The sequence below is a fragment of the Tupaia chinensis genome, unplaced genomic scaffold (genome assembly GCF_000334495.1).
Source record: "Tupaia chinensis unplaced genomic scaffold, TupChi_1.0 Scaffold000161_3, whole genome shotgun sequence".
NCBI classification, from domain to species: domain Eukaryota; kingdom Metazoa; phylum Chordata; class Mammalia; order Scandentia; family Tupaiidae; genus Tupaia; species Tupaia belangeri.
This window is the reverse complement of record NW_006159634.1, coordinates 319809-338445: the sequence shown is the minus strand read 5'-3', so window position 1 is coordinate 338445 and position 18637 is coordinate 319809.

Here is an 18637-nt window from a genome sequence, read left to right as displayed (position 1 = left end):
GGTGAGTAGACTTCAGCCTGAAGTCAGACCCCTAAGTGTTAATGTGGAGGTTTGGCCCCGGCGATTTCCCTCCTTGTTTCATGCATGTATGCATGCATGCATGCATCCATCCATCCATCCCGGATGGAAGGTCTCGCAGTCGGTAGGGCAGGGTCTTATCTGGTTCTCGCGAATTCAGGGCTCGCTGCATCTAGTGGGGCAGCAATGGAAGCCATCGTGCTGTGGGCAGCAGTGGCCCACCCTGTGTGCACCGGCACCCTACTCCGCCTATGCTTCTAAGATTGCTGTGCTCGGGTCCTGACCCAGCATGCTCGTTTATTCTTGAGAGTAAAGAGCATGCAGCCATGTGGCTCTTCAAAACTGTGGTTGCTTTAAACTAGAATGATTTTTCAAACTTGGCGACTGCCTGGGCCACTGGCATAGCCTGGTGTGCTAATGAGACCTGGCCCAGCTCTCTTTACGCAAACCGAACAGGTAAAGCACTCTTGGCCTTTCTCTTTCCTCGGTGGCCACTTGTGTTATCACAGATGATGAGAGACAGCAGCCTGAGGGTTTGTTTCCCAGAGGCTGGAGGATGCTGTGAGGGTTCTTCCGTGGTGAAGTCTTCAGACACCACTGAAGTGTGGGTCTTAGTTTACATACACTAATAAACGAGACCCCAGAACTCCTTGTAGCTGGTGACTGCAGGCAGATCAGAGACCCAGTTGCAGAAGTGGGGAAACAACAGCTATTCGTGGATTGGTGGTTTGGGATTGTTTTCTGTCAGCGAACCGTAACATTTAATCCTAGCCCTTAGAATGGTTTCCTGATTTGTTGGTTGAGGAAGAGGTGTGTGAATGCAATAGCTTTTTGAAATTGCAGTAGAAGAGTCATTCACTTCGCCTGGTGGACCCCAATATGAAGGCTGGAAGCCCACGGATATTTCTAGAGGGGTGAGCCGTGAATCCCTAATCTGTAGGAAACTGTAGTCCTCCTGTGTTCCGAGCCGACTCTGTATTTAGGCACTGGAAGCCTCCCCAAATTTAGTGTAGCCTCGTGATAAGAAAGTCTGTGGTTCGCCTAGCTCATAAAGTGTGGCCCTGGAAAGGCAGTGGGGAGGCAGTAAAGGCAGAATTTAAATGCTGACTCTGGTTTTCAGAGGTAAAGGGACTCGCCTTCCTTTTCTTGTTTCACATTATTCACAGAGCTCTGCTTCCATGTTTAGCCCATTCCTCCACGTTTTCTCGGGGTGCCAGGCTTCAGCGTCAGGCTTTGGGGATCCTGCGAGGGGAGCCTGCCGGGGATTTCTGCTGCTTCAGCAGCCTCTGGGCTCGTTACTGTTTGTCCTGCCTGTTAAATAACTCATTGCAGAACTGTTCCCCGTTTGGCCAAACCCAGAAAGCCAGCTCACCTCTGATGGCAGATTGAATAAGCGTGCCTGAGCGCTGAAAGCTCACCCCAGACATCACCAAGATACCAGAGCCCTGGAGGTTTGGGGGCTGTGTGTTAAAGCAATTTGTGCATAATGTTGTTTAAAATGACGTTTCATTTACATTTGTTTAGGGACCCTTCCTCCCCACACTTTGCTCTTTCCCCCTAAATTGATGATTTGCACTTCAAGGATGTCTTTCCTTTGAGCATCTTAAACGCTTTAAAATTTTAATCATGTTAAGTCTCCCCAGGGCCCAGGTATGTTGGCTGTGCTTGAAGCCGCAGGAGACAGGAAGGGATTTCTGTTGAGATGCAGCTGCCCTGGGTGAAGTGTGGCTGTTGAGCTTGGAAAGGGAAAGGCTTTCCAGGGTGTGGAGAGTGACCTCTGCAGCACGAGGTTTCATGCCTTAGAGCCCTGGCCTGTGCTGCCCACATCCTGAAGGTAGGGAAAGCCTTGGGCCTAGGGGACGCCCCAGGGCCTGAACAGCCTGTCCTCTGTCCACAGTGATTGCATCACCTTTCCCGGTGGGGCTGGCACAGGCACCACAGCCCTTGCTTTGGGGACCTGAGGGTGCAGGACCTGTGTGGGCCTCGGGTGGGACCCTGTAGGAGGCATGGGGTCGGGCTGGGCCGGAGCCTGGTTCTCCTGTAGGAGGATCATTAGGGTGTGAAATTAGGGGAGGGATTCGAGACTGAACTGCAGAGCTCTGCAAGTGCCAGGCTGACTTGTTGGTTCTTGATGGGTTGCTCATGGGAACCAGTGCTATTTCTGAGCTGGTAGTAGTCATCCAGATGGAGGGGATGGCACAGATCCACTTTTTAGCACTGAGACCCAGCTTTCCACCTCTTTATGCTTAGTGACCTTTACTGATTTACCAAACTCCGACCCTCAGTTTCGTCTTTATACTAGGTATGGTTGTTCTTACCATGAGGCCTTGAGAATCTGACACAGTTCATAGCTGCAGGCAAATAGCAGGTGCCGAATAACTGATATCTAAAAAGGGGGGAAAGGGGGCCAGCAGATAGTGTAATGGTTATGTCACTGGACTCCTATGTAGTTGATGGTGGTTCAAGCCCCAGATCCAGTAGCTTAAAACTCACATCAGGTTGGGGCCAGCAGATGGCATAAGGTTAAATCACTGGACTCCCACATCATCGACCATGGTTCGAGTCCCAGATCAGGTGGCTTCAAACTCACGCCGGGCATGTGTGCACGCATGCCCAAGATCCCAAGAGGAGAATGAAGGAGAAGGGATTGTAGCCATCTCTTTGGGGGTGATTTCTTGCTTTCTGTCTCCCTGTCTCTCTCTGTCTCTCTGGCAAGTGCATGTGCCTTATAGCAAAAATCTCTCCTCTCACCCTCCCCACCAAAAAAATACAACTCATGCTGGGTGCCTATCCATGCATGCCAACATCCCAAGAGGAGAACGGAGAAAGGATTGTGGCATGGCCATCCCCTCTGTGGGGCGATTTCTCACTTTCTGTCTCACTTTCTCTCTCTCCATCTCTCTGGTGAGTGATGGAGAGCAAAAATCTCTAAAACAAAATGGTGGTGGGGTGATGAGCCTAAACATCCCCTTGAAAACATAGCAAACCAGGAACCCTAAGTGTTTTCTTGATTTCTGCAAAATTGTTGACGTCTCTTTTTTCCCAGCCCTCATTCATACCTCTAAGACAGTTCAGGTTGGTTCTTTGGGGGTTTTGGATGCTGTTCACAGTTGCCTTTTTTGGCAGTTGTCTGGACCCCATGCCAGCTCTCCTGGTCTCAGGTGTGGTGTCACCATGGGCAGCCAGACAGAGTGAGCAGAGGGTGCAGCTTGGTGGCGGCGGGCCCTGGGGAGTGTCTGGTGGTGGGAGGTATGCCCTGCCCCCCACATCCCCTGCAGCCCTGACCTTCCTATTGGCATGGTTCAAGGTCTACCACGAGACTCCATGCGGTGTACTGAGTGTCAGCAGATGTGTAGTGTGTCTGTGGGTGATGGGGGAGGAGGGTCCTATGACATTCCCTACCACCCGTGCTGTTTGCTGTTTAAAGAAATCCCATTTGAAATGCGTCTAACGGAGGTGGGAGAACGGTGGATGGGGCGCCGCAGAGCTGAGCATCTGGCAGATGGCATTGTAATATTAGGTTGGTGGGAAAGTCATGACGTGTTTTCCTTTGCAAAATGTGTCACGACTTTCCTGACGACCCGATAGAAGCTTTCTCTTTAAAGAAAATGAAGCCTCGCTGTCCTGAAGTTGTGCAGTGGTCGCCTCTGGGCTTCAGTGTGGTGGGAGCAGACCACACCCGCAACACAGTGCCAGCACAGCGAGGTCTCCCCCAGACCCTCCAGATAAGCTGCGTGTGTGGCGTGGAGTGGGGTCAGCTTGTCAGCTCCTGCCAGGCCTTGGGGTAGGGGCGGTGACATCCCGAAAGCCGGCGAAGGCTTCACGGAGGTTTCACGCTGCCTGGTGGAGCTGGGTCTCCCGCTCGCACTGTGAGGTGTTGTGATGTTGTCAGGGCCGGGACTGGGGCAGCTGGGGAGCAGGGACGACATCGGTGAGGGTCCCCGTTGCTGCCACTCCTGTTGCTGGGCTCTTCTGAGAGGAGATCCATGTGGGAAGACGCTGACTGCATGGCCAAGTGGGCAGAGCCTCCATTCTTGCCTGACTTCTCGCAGATTCTTGGGTGGTATGATGCTGCCTGGAGCAGAGACACGGCTGGGCAGAGCCGTCCGAGGTGCCCTGGTTGGGATCCCTAGATGGAGGCAGGGAAGGTCTCGCGCGGTCTCTGGGGGGGTCACGCACACCGTCTGCCTCGCCCTCTCCCCACCGAGGCAGATCTGCAAGCTGGGTGGCACTGAGCTGTGGCCGGAGGGCGGGGTGCAGATGGGCATGTCTGCTCTGCCGTGTACTCAGGTCCACAGAGCGGCCCTGGGCCTCGTGGCGATGCACTCACACCTCCACTGTACACATGTTGCTGTCTCACGCCCCTGCACCCACCCGGCTGCCCGGGCCCTCCCTTGGGTTCCTCTCCCATGTTCAGCCACTACAGGGCTGAGTCCTGCCCCTGGAGGGCCTCCGCCCCGCCCCTGCTGGCATGAGCAGTAAACGGGTGGCCTCTTGTGCAGGTGCCGGTCGGGTCAGTGGAGGCCCAGTCTCGCTTTCATGACCTGAGAGCGCGCCTTCATGTCTGGTGGCTGCGGAGTCCCTGCTGCTCACCATTGTCTCTTGGACTCTTGCCTCTGGACCAGACGCTCCTCCCTGGGGAGTCCTACTCGGTGCGTTGGCGTGAGCTCCCCCAGGACCACTGGGGTCCTGTAGGTGGAACTTGACCTAGTCCCTCCATGCTGGGAGGACCCCCTCTGGCCATGTGCTCTCCTTAAGGACTCGCCCTAGGTGTCGGGGACTGAGTATGCATACCCTCAGCTTACCTGTCGAATGAGGAAAACCTCCGCCACTGTTCTTTGTAGACCACGAACTACCCATTTGTAGGGAATCAAGCGTTAGTCTTCCCTGGAGGCCCCTCTCCTTCCCGGAGCTTGCCCTGGGCAGGTGGCTCTGTGCACCTGACGGCAGCAGCTTCCTGTAGCTCAGGGTGAGAGCCTGAGCTTGGCTTTGCACTCAGCCATGTCCAGTTAGCATGAGCCCGGAAGCGTGTGTCGCTTTATAGAGACTAGGTTTCCTAGCATGCTGAAATGTAGACAGAGCAATTCATCAGGGCTGCGTTGGAAGAAAACACAAACTGTCACATAGGGGCTCACTGACAGGCTTGTGTTTAAGGAGCTCTCCCAGGCTATGGGAGTCAGTGGGCCACGCCTGTGTCTTGCCAGGCTGCTGTCACAAGGGGGCAGCTGAGAAGGCTACCTTGAGCAGGCCATAGGCTGGTCCCTCCTGCCTTGACTGCCCCTGCCTCTTGAGGGCTCCCCCCGGAGTCCTCCCAGGCCATTCCTGTTGACCTCCTGGTCCCGCCCAGCAGTTTCCTGTCCCTAACTCTTAGAGAAGAGGAGTGACCAGGAGGACTGGGGGTGCAGTTACTGAATTTCTAGAGCCCCCGTGGCAGGGACCATGGGGCCTGGGGGAAATGGCTCTAGTTCTGAGTTCTCAATACCTCGGCTCTGCTGATATCTCGGGCTGGATGGTTCATTGTTGTGGGGGCTGCCCCTTGTGCTGTGGGTGTTGGATGGCTTCCCCCACCTCAGCCTGTTAGGTGCCTGTAGAAACCCACCCTACCCACCAGGAAGGTTTACAGACGCCCAGTGGCGCCAGGCAGAGTCGCCTGTGATGGAGAAGCAGGGCTGTGGTCGCCGTTGACTTTGAAGTCATGTGTTCCCCCACGTCTATGGTAAGACCCTCTCAGAACGATGGTTGCCTCTCTGGTCTGTGGAACCCTGTGACAAGGACCAATGTTTTAATTTCTAAAAATGTAATAGACACCTCCATGGTACCTGCTGTGCACCGAGCGCGTTCTAAGGAGTTTACCAACATTAGTCCACTCCTCACAGTAGTGCTGTATCTCTCCCACGGTACTGATGGGAAGCCGAGGCACAGAAAGGTTACGTCACTTTCCCGTGGGCACAGTGCTAGCAGGTGGCGCACCTGGAGTTGTCTGGTGGGAGGGCTTGCCTCTGGACCTCTGGAGCGGAGGGGATGTGGGCCAAGGGTCCTGTACCTGCTCAGCCCCTGGACTTCCGGGCCCCTGCTGACTTTGGCCTCACCCCCCACCAGCACCCCATCAGAACATTCCTGGAAGGCATCATGGCGCTGATACACACGGAGCCGTGTGGCCGGAAGTGACTTCTTGCTCTCTTCCTTTTGCCCTTTGCTCCCAGAAGTGTGTGTTCCCACCCTGCAAGTCCCTGCCTGTCCTCAAGACTGCAGCCTGAGCTGCCTCTTCCCCAGCCCCCTCACTCAGCTCTGGTCCTTTTCATGCATTCATTCATCTTTTGTTTTTTAATGCCAGAGGGGACATGCATGAGAGAGAGGGGCAAGGGGGAGAGCACCCCCTGACCCCCAGCAGGGCCTAGTCACACTGCAGTCCCTTTTCTTCCACTCTCTGCCCTGTCACGATCCTGGCTGTGTGCACGTGTGCCCAGTGTGCTTCTCAACTCACGAGGGCCTGGAGCTGAGCTGCAGTTAGCCGTCTGGGCCCCGACTCCTGTGCAGAGCTCAGCGCTGCGTGTGGGGCCAGGCCTCACCTCTCAGTGAGTGTTCCCGATGGCCTGCTGTGCCGGTTGCCTGGGCCCCGCTCAGCTGTTGGGGAAACACCAGGAACGTGAGGACATCGAATCCATGTGCTTGTGGAACCTTCGTTCTTCAGGGCTTGGGGCGGGGCAGACAATAAACGGAATAGAAAGAGCTGCACAGTGGCACATGGCCAGGTGCCAGGGAACATGGCAGTATAAGGGGCGGAGGAATCCAGGGGGGTGCAGTGTTGAACTGGCGGTCACACCGCTCATGTGAAGGTGATGCCTGAGCAGAACTTGGCCAAGGTGCGAAGGAGGTGAGGAGCCTTTGTGGCCCGCTGAGGTGCAGAGGTGGCCCCCGGTTTGTTTGTGCCTGGCCTCCTTCTGAGACTGCCTTCTGCTCCTTTTGTTACACACAGGCAGGGGGAACGCAAGCCAGTCCGCTTTCCTGGTGGTGGTGCCCCCTCTACCCTCTGTACATGTGGGGTCCCCTGTGTTTGTCCACACATCTGCATGAGATGTATTTTCTGTGCATGCTCCACGCTCCTCCCTCACGGTGGACCTGCACCTGCTGGAGGTGCACGGTCATCTTCATTCGCTGGTCACCCTAGAATGGGCTTTTGGAACCATCTCAGTTCCTCTTCCTGAGCTGACTTCTGGGAAGTGCCAGGTTGGGTGGAGAAGCCATCCACTGTTAGGCATGCATGCATTAGAGGAGAGTGCTTTGCACACATTTAAGGAGAAATCCTTGTGGGTTTCCAGGCACTTCCCCAGCACAGGATCGTACTGCAGTGTGGCCTCCCTGATAATGAAGGGAGGTGTGCATTCAGGAAACAGGCCAGCGGCCTGCCCAGTACCTGGCCCTCACAGAGGTTGTCCATGGCAGTGCAGGGAACATTGAGGCTCTGGGATCTGCAGTGTTCGTGGAAAGTGAAATCGAGATGTAACTTTATTGCCCATGGCCGCTCAGGGAGGTGGGCCGTGGGAAATGGTAGCTTATCTGCTTTCATAGAACCGGCGTTGCTTTATGAGGGGTCGTTGGGTGCTTAGTGGGGGTAGGTCCCTGGATGAAGCAGCAGGAACACTGATGTGATGGCAAAGCACAGGCGCTTTTAGAGGCCCTCAAACTCCAGAGCGGCGTTGAGGTTCACTCTGGCCTAGGGAGTGGCTGAAAGGACGCTGTTCTCGAATAGAAACACCTCAAATGAAGGGTCTTCGCTACATCGCCCTACAGAGCTTGAAGAGCTGGTGCAGATTAAAGGCCTGTGTCTTGCAGGTGCCCATAAATTCAGCGTTCTGTTACTGGGTCCGGGTGGGCGGAGTGGATTGCATATGGCTGTGCAGCCAACTGGTCGGCCCAGTGAGGGACGCCTGCAAGTTTCCGCGTCCTTATCCTTCCTGGCTCAAGGGTTTGCCACTGACCTAGATCAGGAGCTTTGGCTGTGCAACCTTCAAAGGCCCTCCCCGCCTTCTGCTCTTCCCCCCACTCACCCTCACCTTGCCCCACCCACTGCACTGGGAGCTCTCTTAATCGTCTTCCGGTCTCACTGTTAAGCATTGCCGAGTTCTCCCATGTCTGGAACAGCCCTTTCCATCAGCTCTAAGATGCCATTATTTATAAAGCACACCATATATACCACGGAGAAAGCGTGTCCATTGAGCTGCGACACAGCGGTTCCTTATCAGTTAATGGTTTTTTCCCCCCTACTTATTGAAATAGCTCTTTCAGACTTAATTAGACATTGATTTTTTCATAGATTGCAAAGGAAAATATAAGTGAAATACATTGAGTAAGGGGTTGCTAGAACTTCTTCAGAGTCCAGCCACTTTAAGTCACATTTTGGTGCCTGTTTTTCTCAAGCAGAGTTACCCACTGTGCCACCAGGGGTGCTGGTGACAGATCATTTCCTTAAAAAAAAATCATACCAACACAAAGAGCCGCTGGTTCTGAACCACCGAGATAGCTCAGCAATTAGGTAGAGTTGGCCAACTTCAGACTCTCTGGGAATTTTGCCAGACTTCCCAATTCACCATCCAGTCCTGTCCCACAGTGATTTGGTTTCTGGGGATTAAGAGTGCCTTGTTGTTTGTGGGATTTTCTTCTAAGATATTGACATACATCCTGCAGATTAAAAGAATGGTTTATTGCTTCCATGAGAAAGGGCTTGGTGTGTGGGGAGATAGGCCCTCTCGGACTTGGCCGCGGGTGTCAGGTGCACGCGGGTTCCCGGTGCACAGAGAGGCCCGGGAGCTGAAGCTGGGACCCGTGCAGCTCTATGTGTGGCTCCTGTGTCACCGTGTGGCCCAGTCCTGCTGACGTGGATGTTTGAGCATGTTCTGGTCATAGTACACCCTGGCCCTTGCCTGGCCCAGGTGATCTTGGGGTATGTTGTGAGCTGCACCCCAGTTTCATGTGTTAACTTGTGGGGGAAGTGAGCATCTTAGATTTGACCAATGGTGGCCTGTCCTTTTCTCCTGTGTCCCATCACTTTCCTTAGCGAGAACTCAGCCGCAGGCCTCTGTCCCCACGGAAGTAAGTGGGCAGCCGCATCTGTCGGGTGACATTTCCCTCTTCCCTCCCAGTGCCCGAGCTCGAATAAACAGAAGCGCTTCCTCTCTCGTTGTTATTGAGAGACGAGCAGCTGATGTGCATAAGCCCGTTTCTGAGCATTTCCCGTGTGTAGGTCACCATGCAGAGTGCTGGGGTCTGCAGGTCACTCCCCGCTCCGAGGAGCTCAGTCACCAAACAGCTGACCTTTACTGATTTTTTTTTTTTTTTTTTTTTTTCTTAATTAGGGGTAAGTTGAACAAGGACTGGAAAGTAGATGAACTTAGGCATTACTCTTTTTTTTTTTTTTAAGTGGTGATAATGACATTAGGGTTAAGCTTTTTAAAAATCTTCCTATTTTGGAGGCATGAACTGAAGTATTTATGGATACAGTGATCTGTCTGCTGGCGGGGGGATTATGGGTGAACAAGAGTGGCCAGATATGGTGTTGGAGGTGACCAGTGTGTTTGTGGAGCTCATTACACTGTTTTGTGTCCTTTTGAAAATTTCATTAAAAACCTTTTTTTTTTTTTTAAGATTTTTACCATAGGGTGCATGCACTTGCCAGAGAGAGACAGGAGAGTGACAGTGAAGGGGAAAGTGAGAAGTTACTCCCCGGGGGTTGGCTGTGTTGCCATACTTTTTCTTCCATTCTGCTCCTGGGAATTTGGGCATGCATGCACATACGCCTGGTGTGATTTTCAAGCTACAGGGCCCAGGACTCAAAACATGGTTGGCCATGTGGAAGCCTAGCGCTTTAACCACTATGCCACCTGCTGGCCCCTCATTTAAAAAAAATTAAAAGATGTTCACAAATATATGCATAAACCAGCTGAAAACATATACTTCAAAAAAAAAGCCAATGCTGAGGGTTTGTGATCGGGTCAGTGTACGCCAGCGTCTTCCCCACCGTAGTCTAGGAACCTTCCACGGGGATTCTTTTCTAAACGATCACATAAGCTCCTGTCTCATCGCTGCCGTCACCAGGGAAACGTTCTGCCATTGGTTGCCGTTTCTTCTGTCAAAAATGACCTAAATTCTGTGAAAATTGCTAGTTCCGGTGCGTGCTCTGGTGGCGGCTGAGTCCCGGTGGTCCGGGGGACCTAGCCTAGGAACTGCACGGCCGTCTAGACGTTTTATTTTCTTCCTGCGCCTTCTCAGTTGCCGGGCGTGGCTTTGTGTTCAGCCTCTGCCAGACTTCCCGTTCATCCCAGCTGTTCTGCCTGCTGCTGTAAACTGTCCATTAGGAGCTGTGGATGATGCGGGAAGCTGAGGTGGGAGACCTTGAATAAATAGATTTATTCCTTTTGATCCTTCAACAGGATATTATTGCTAAAGCCTTATATTCAACATTGCATCCGTGAATGAGAGAGTTTGGCAAATACAGGGGGCTGCTCGTTTCTGTGAGGTGTAATTCCGGCACGTCCAATTTATTATCAGCCTTGTCGCTGAGATGCCCGAGATGCCTCGGGACCATTGCTCATTTGTCTTACTTTTGGGCCTGCCTGGAAGGCTGTCAGGACAGGCCTTCTTCCCGCATTCAGACACACTGCTTCTGAGGGGTCCCGGGTAGCTCGCCCCACAGGTCACGCAGTGGCCAGCTTGGGGCTGGAATTTCAGTATTCCCCCACCTGCGTAAAATAAGTCTCGGAAAAAGTCAGCCATGGCAGTCCCGGTCTTGGATCCGTAGTCCCTGAAACATCCACTTACAAATAGCAGGTTTCCTTCTTGCTGATGCAGAGCTGCAGCTCGGGCTGGGAGGTGGTGGTTACTGGGGCTGTTGCGCCAGGGCGAGCTCGGCATGAACATGTTTTCATGTGTCTACAGGACACGTGTTTTCAAACTGGCCGCTGTCCACGCTGGTGGGCAGACTGCTGCCTATCCGTCATCAGGACTGTGGACGTGGACGAGGAAGGAGCTAAGAGGGCAGCTGAGTTTGGGGGGGGGTCCTCGGATCGTGAAAGGGCCTCGTAAGTGGGCTCACGAGGCTGGTAGGGCTCACCTGGAAGGTCCCTGTGCAGAGGGCACAGAGGCTCGGCCCCGCCTGCACTTAGGATGCCGCACCCCAGTGTGCATCAGGAGCTTGTACGCACCGCAGGCCGCCGCCTAGGAAGATGCGAGCTGGACGCCATTTGTTTCAGAGAGAAAAGGCGTAGAGAGAAGGTCCCCTCATCCCTGGGGATAAATCCGTGTATGTTGTTCCTGCAGTAGTTTGTACCTAAGACGAGTTTTATTTTAAAGAGTGTTTTGCACTAACTGGCCATGGAGATGGTGTGGTGTCAGTTTCCTGTCCTGGCCCCGAAGGGTATTTCTGGTGGCCTAATAAGTCTGTCATTTTACTCTAGCATTGGGAATTGCTGGGCATCTTTTCCAAGTGTGCCATAGTCGTTTCGAACAAAGCTGTTTTTATTTTAGGTTACCGGAGGGGAGGCCTCCCCGGAGGGCTGGTGTGTTCAGGGCCTGAACCTCCTGCAGAAACCTGCACCCTGGTAACCCAGCTCTGAATCCAGGCCCCCGGCATGTGGGGCGATTGCCATGCAGGGCAGCTCAACCACTTGGCCGCCATTCCCGTGGGTCAGTGGGCAAGTCTGAGTGCTGGGGGGTTGCCAGGGTGACTCTGCATCCACGCTGGGGATCTGGAAACTGTCTCGCTTGTTTCTGGGCCTGGCTTTGAAAGCCAGAGAAGAGCCAGGACACCTGTGCAGGGGAGCTCTCGTGGCACAGCTGGCTCCGGGCACTTTCCAGAGTAGAAGCCTTGTAGCATGGCACTGCAGGACCTGGGGCAGGACCTGGTGTGTGGATTCAGCCTTCTCTAAATAGCTCTGTGGCTTCAGGCAAGTCACTGAACCCTCTGTTTCCTCATTTGCCTGTCCCATCTATTAGAATAAATGAGTACATGAGAACTGTTCAGAACGGTGCCTGCCTGCTGAAAACTCCAAAGGACTTGAGCATGAAATGGGCTGCTAGTGTGGACGTCTTGTCACTGGGGAGGTGCTGATGCGCAGGCTCCACTCCGGGGGTGGCCGGATGGGCATCTCTGCCCTGGCAGGTGCTCGGGCGCCCAGGCCTCCTCCCCACTCGGATCTGGCCTTTCCTGCTGTGTCCAAGCCAACGAGCCCACTTCTAGAAGGCACTCAGGCCTCCACACGCTGTGCCTGACCTTCACTCCAGATGGACAGGGAGTGTGAGGACGAAGGGACTCTTGTGGTCCTCTGCTCCTTCTGGTGAGGAAACGAGCCCAGAGAGGGTGAGGCAGAGTTTGGGTCCCCGAGCTGGCTGGGGTGGGTGTGGGTGTGGGTGGACCCTGGGTCTGCAGGAAGCTACAGGCCAGAGCCCTCCCCTCCCCTCTCTGCTCTCCAGGGTTACCAGGAGAGTTTTCTCAGTTTTACTCCTTAATCCTCTGGAACTTGTGCTTGGAAGATTATAGTGGGATTTTTAAAAAAATAGGATTATTTATTTAATTTTATGACTTCTTCTTACCATTATTTTTAAATTTGCTGTAGGGCATGCACCAGAGAGAGACAGAGACAGACAGACAGACACACACACACACACACACACACGGAGAGAGAGACAGAAAGAGGGAGGAAGAGAGAGAGAAAGAAAGTGAGAAGACAGACCTCCAGGTCCAGGACTTGAATCATCATCAGCCACGTGGGAGTCCAGTGCCTTGACTACCACACCACATGCTGGTCCCTTGGGATATGGTTTTTAACTGTGTGGCTGTATAATTGTGTGGTTTTTGTTTGTTTTAAGTTCATTTATTTACACAGTAAGGGAGAAGGACAGAGACAGACAGCCCCAGACAGAGTCTCCACGCTGCAGTCCACCCCAGCCTCAGCTGACTCAGGGCCACAGGCAGTCAGGGGCAGTCTTCAGAGGCGGACCAGGAACTGTCCCACGTGACACCGCTTCGCAGCACTTGGGGTACCACTGCACCTCCATCTGGCCCATATAATTAATATTTTAAACTGTAATTGGCAGTTGGCTTCTTTTAACATCTTGAGCTGTATCTGAATATGGTACATTATTTGGAAACTTTTCCACAAGGTTTTAATTAGTAAATGTTCCTTTAGTGTCATTAGTTTCGTTTCGGGCTTGTTTTTGAAACAGTAGGTGAGTGACAAGCGCAAGACAAACTAATAATAGTGGCCGTGCAACAAAGGCCCCTGTGAGGATGGAGGGCCAGCTCTGTCCGTCAGCAGAAGTTGGTGTGGTTTCTCTGATACCTCTAATTAGGACTGTTCGGCTGGATTGCAGGTTCTTAGATGTGCTGCGTGCTGACCTCAGCAAAGAAGAGTCCGTGCAGAGCCCGACGTTCAGTCCTGACAAGCACAGTGGGAGGAAGGGTGCCCTGGCCAGGAGGTCCCCTTAGGCCTGGGTTGGAGCCCGGCCGTTAGTACAGCATTGCTGTGGGACGCTGGCCTCTGGTTCCCGTCTGTGCAGGACGGGCAGGGTGCTTTTCTCGCGCTCCTTGTCACAGATCCCCCAGGTTTGGGACCTGGGAGGAGCTTGCTTGGAGCAGGCCCGCAGGTCATGGTGACGGCAGGTGCAGGGGCCTCTAGTGGGTGGCTTTCTGTCTCTTGGGCTGCACGGAATCACCGTGGGTCTGGGAAGGCCCCTAGTCCTTTGTTTCCGCCGAGGCTGTGGTGCTGAGTGGGACCTGCGTGTGTGTGGGCCACCGATTCCAGGCACTCTAACTGGCCAGAGTGCAGCAGACGTTCCGGGGACGCAGGACAAAGAGGGCCTAATGGATTAATGGGTGTGATCAACAGAGCTGATGGGTGGCAATTTCACGGGTGTCTGGCTTCAAGTCCTGCCTTTCCAGTTCCTCAGATAGTGGCTGAGCCTCTCCAAAGGCCTCCAGAGCTGGCCCACCCCTGAGGGACTCCCAGGGCACCATGTCCCCCCTTCAGTGCTGCGTTAGAGAGACTGGCTTAGGCACCTCCCATGGTTCTGTGATTTATTTATCCCAAGAAGGGAGTGTAGCAGCTGCCAGGATAACGAGGCACGGGCTCAGAGCTCTGCACACACATGATCAAGCCTGAAACCGTCGTCCCAGCCCATAGCCAAGACGCGGCAAGCGGGGGAGGTACATGTCCAAGCGGTAGTTAGGCAGTGGGTGTGGAGTAGGGTGGTGGGGTGACCGCACAGGGCAGCCGAGGTGCTAGAGCAGGGAAGGTGGGCGATGGAGCAGGGCAGTGGGATGTGGGGCAGGGCAGTGGGTACGGGACAGGGCAGTGGTTTACGGGGCAGGGCAGTGGGATGTGGGGCAGGGCAGTGGGGTGGCAGGGCAGTGGCATACGGGGCAGGGCAGTGGGGTGGCGGGGCACAGAGGTAAACTGGCAGAGCATGGGGACCAGTCTGCACCATCTGGGACCCTCCCTACCGCTGTGTGCCACCGAGGACATGGAGGGCTTTCCTGACCCGCCTAGAGCCTCCGTGTAATTTTTTTTAAAAAAAGAATTGTCTATTTAATTTCATTTATTGTTATTATGACTTTCTTAAATTTGACCAGAGAGAGAGAGAGAGAAAGAGAAAGCGAGAAAGCAAACTGCCAGGTCTGGGACCCGAACCGCAGTTGGCTATGTGAGTACCCAGCGCCTGTGACCACTATGCCACCTGCAGGCCCCGAGCCTCCATAATTACTTGGTCACCTGTCTCCTGCGAGGCCAACTGTCCTGAGGGCTCACGTATGCTTAGCGCCCTCCCTGCCTCCTGCACGCCTCCCCAGAGTCCTTAGCCGAGATGCGCCAGCCTGACTCAGCCTGACGGAGCCAGGGAGCCAGCTCTGCTGGGCGCGGAGAGGAGCCGGGGCTGCTGGGCTCCAGTGAGGAGGGCTGAGCGGAGGGCCAGGTCACTCAGGGTCTCCTGCTCAGCTTACCGTGCTGTACGGCAGCCACCGCCCTGTCCCCTCGCCCCTTGTCGCCCTGCTGGGCGCCAGCCTGGGTTACCAAGCCCTGTGCCCTTGTGCACTGGATGGCAGGCCGAGCCTCCGATGGAAACAGCCCATGGGTTGGCAGCCGTCTGTGCCGCCGGTCAGGGTTCAGAGTCGGCACCGTTTTTGGTATGGAGCTGTGGCACGGGGGTGGAGAGATGAGAGGCTCACCTCCTGCCCAGAAACCCGGTGTCGTTGCAGCCAGCAGGCCCAGCCGTGTCGGCGAGGCTACCACGCCCTCAGGCAGGGTAGGTGGCCGTGGCCCTCCACCCCGTCTGGGGAGCGGGGAGATCGCCGCCGGACCTGAGGCGCAGGGAGAGCAGTCCAGTTCCTCCCGGCTCCCTTTACTTATTTATTTTTTTACTTTTTTAAAGTTTTTTTTGTTTGTTTGTTTGTTTTTTTAATATTTCTTATCATAGAGCATGTGAGCTTGCTGGAGAGACAGAGACAGAGACAAGGAAAGTGCAAATCACCCCCAGAGGGAAGGCCACTCTGCAATCCCATCTCCTCCATTCTCTAGAATTTTGGCATGCACGCACACGTGCCCAGTGTGATTTTCAAGCTCCTGTGTCTGGGATTCAAACCGCAGTCAGCCACATGGGAGTCCAGCATCTTAATCACCATGCAGATGCTGGTCCCTGGCCTTTAACATTTTCATTATTAACTCCTCTTCCACCAATTCCGACCCCAGGGGTTACGTTCTGACCTTTCTGCGCCCCGCGGACTGTTGTTGCTCCGCCTTAGGCGACCACTCATGATGGCTCTGTGCCAAGTCAGGTCCAGACGTCACAGTGGGAGGGGATTTGGCAGGTGGGACGGAGGTGGGTTTACACTGTGAAACGTTGGGACACCTCTGAGCCAATCCTTGGGCCCCGCGAGGGTGGGCACGACTTGCCAAGTGCCCCTAAAGCCACTGGACAGTGCTCACTGAAGGGAGTGGCTGCAGCGTCTGCGGCGGCCTGGAAGCCCTCCTCCCCTGGAAAGCGCCCACCAGGGAAGGACGAGCCAGCCTGTGCAGAGAGCACTGTGCATCCTCATGGAAGGGAGCGAGCAATGTGAGCTTTTCACCCTGGACTGGGTGTTCTTCATGTGCCGTGAGAGGAACTGAGAAAATCTGTCCTCGCTCGTTTGGTGAGGTTGGGGTTTGGGGCATGTGAGCCCTATGGAGGGTGGACATCGGAGTCACCTCCACAGTGAATGAGGGAGGCTGGCGACAGCCACTGGTGACCCCGCATAGGTCTGGACTCCAGGCTCAGAGGCCTTGATTCAGCCTGTGCGAGCCAGAAAGCTCCTCCTGGCCGCCCTGCCAGCCCTCAGCCAGCGCGCACGGTCTTGGGGGTGGGGAGCATGCAGAAGAATGTTCGAGGGAACAGCGAGAACAGACCGGGGCCCAGCCTGTGTGGGGTGGCTGACTCACCCTTGGGAGACTGGAGTTTTTTCCATTTACATTTTTTGGGGATGCTCTCATTGGCCCGAGAGAAAAATTATAAAGTGAGCTGTTTTCTTTGCAGTAAGGGAATTTATTTCCCTTTTTACTCCGTGCCTCCCCTCGGCTTCACCTCCGCATGGGACTTACCTTTGCGGAAGTGAGGACCCCGTTGCTGAGTCCCCTGGGCAGGCTGTCAGAGCAGTTCGTAGCTTATTGATGAAATGCGTTCGGGTGCAGCACCTTCTGCTCAGCTCTGCATCTGCTGTGCAATTGTACTTTTGGGGACCGCTGGGAGTGCTCTGTATGGAGGTGGTGTGGGCGTGAGCTTTGGTGTCACAGCTGGTTCTGGTCTTGGCCCTGCCACTTACACGTGTCCTTGGACGAGCACCTCCCACGTGTCTTTGCTGCCTCCTCTGAAAGAGGGTACACCACGGAGCTGACTGCACAGAGCCCCTGCCACAGTCCCGGGAGGTGGTGTCTGTGAGGCTTAGCCTGTGCACCCAGATGTGTGGTGAGACAGTGCTTGAGAGAGCGAGCGAGAGAGAGCGTGCCATGGATGGTTCCCGTCCCCGCGAGGGACTGAGTGCATGGAAGGAACCTGGAGAGGTGCCTGCAGAGGTGGACTCAGGTCCTGGCCCCAGCTGACTTCCAGCCTCTGTCCTGAAGCAGGCACCAAGCCAGCACCTGGCTCCGCGGCTCAGAAACCGGCATGCGCTGTCCCCAGAGGGCGGGAGCCGGGCCGTGGAGACACGTCGGTTCCGTGCCCCATCTCCAGTGCTGAGCCCGGGATTTCCCAAATGAAGGAGAAGGAATTTGCCTCTCGATTGCGCTCATTGCCGCACTGAAGTTAAGTTTCGAGGACGGCAGTAGCCTCAGATTCCTGCCCTCATTCCCTGGTCTGACCCGCCACATCGTAACTGGCGTTCCTCCCTGCTCAGAACTGCCCCCTTCACCCCTACCCAGCCCCCGCTGTCCCCTGGAGGGTTCCAGTCTGGCCGCACTTAGGCACACCCTGGGGGGAGTTCTAGACGGCAGATGGCCAAGGCCTACCCAGACTGTTGATCCAGATGCTAGGCTGCAGGGCTCAGGTATTTTAGAGAAAGCTCCCGCGTGAAGCTCTCTGGAAGGCCTTGCTGGGGGTGCCCCTCTTTCAGCGGTGACTGCGAAGGAGCGTGGCACCCTCCACTCGTGTGTGCTCGGTCTCTTTTGAGGGCTCTGCACTGAGTGACCTCTTCGGAAGGTTTGAATGCTTCGTTTATATTCAGAGTCTAATATTGATGGGTGTGTAGTGAAAGCCCATTGGATAACTGAAGCACGGCTTTTACCACAAACAGCCGTTCTGGAAGCTCCCAGCATCTGGCTGCTCACAACAACGTCGAACCCCACGTACAAAGATGACAGCTGGAGCTGAAGAGCGAGCTTCTCTCACAGGCTCTGGGCTAAACGACTATGGGTGGACCGGGACGTTCAGTGGCCACACAACGCTGGGTTCTTTTTCCCGCATTGTTTCTACCTGTCCACCCCCAGAGGTGTGGTAAAAATACGCACAAGATAACCTAATTTTCCTGTTTTTAAGTGTGCACGGAGGGTTCCATGCCGGGTTTGCCACGCTCATCGTGCACAGCTGAAGCTCTTCCCCCACTGGACACTTCCCCATTTCCCTTCCCCTCGGTCCCCGGCAACCCCTTCTGACTTTGTGTCTCGTTGACGTTGGCCCCTCTGGGCACCTCACGTAAATGAAGTGTGCGGTGTTTGTCCTTTCGTGATTGGCTTGTTTCCCTTAGTGTGGCTTCAAGATCCATTTGTGTCATAGCACGTGACAGGATTTCCTTCCTTTTCTTAGAAAAAAATGGAGTTTTATTTGAGCTGAAATCCCTTAACATAGAAGTAACCATTTCACAGTGTCAGTTCAGGGGCCTGGAGTGTGGTGGTGCAACCCCCAGCCTTGTCCGGCTTCAGAACCTTGTTGTCACCCCAAGTGGCAGCTCCATGCCGCTGAGTACTCATCCCCATCGCCTCCCTCCCACCCCTGGCCTGGCAACTCCCAGCACGCTCTCTGTCTCGTTGGGTTTCTCTGTCCCAGATCTTTCCAGTGTGGAGTCAGATGATGCGTGCCCCTTTGTGTCTGTTTTTTTTTTTTTTTTTAT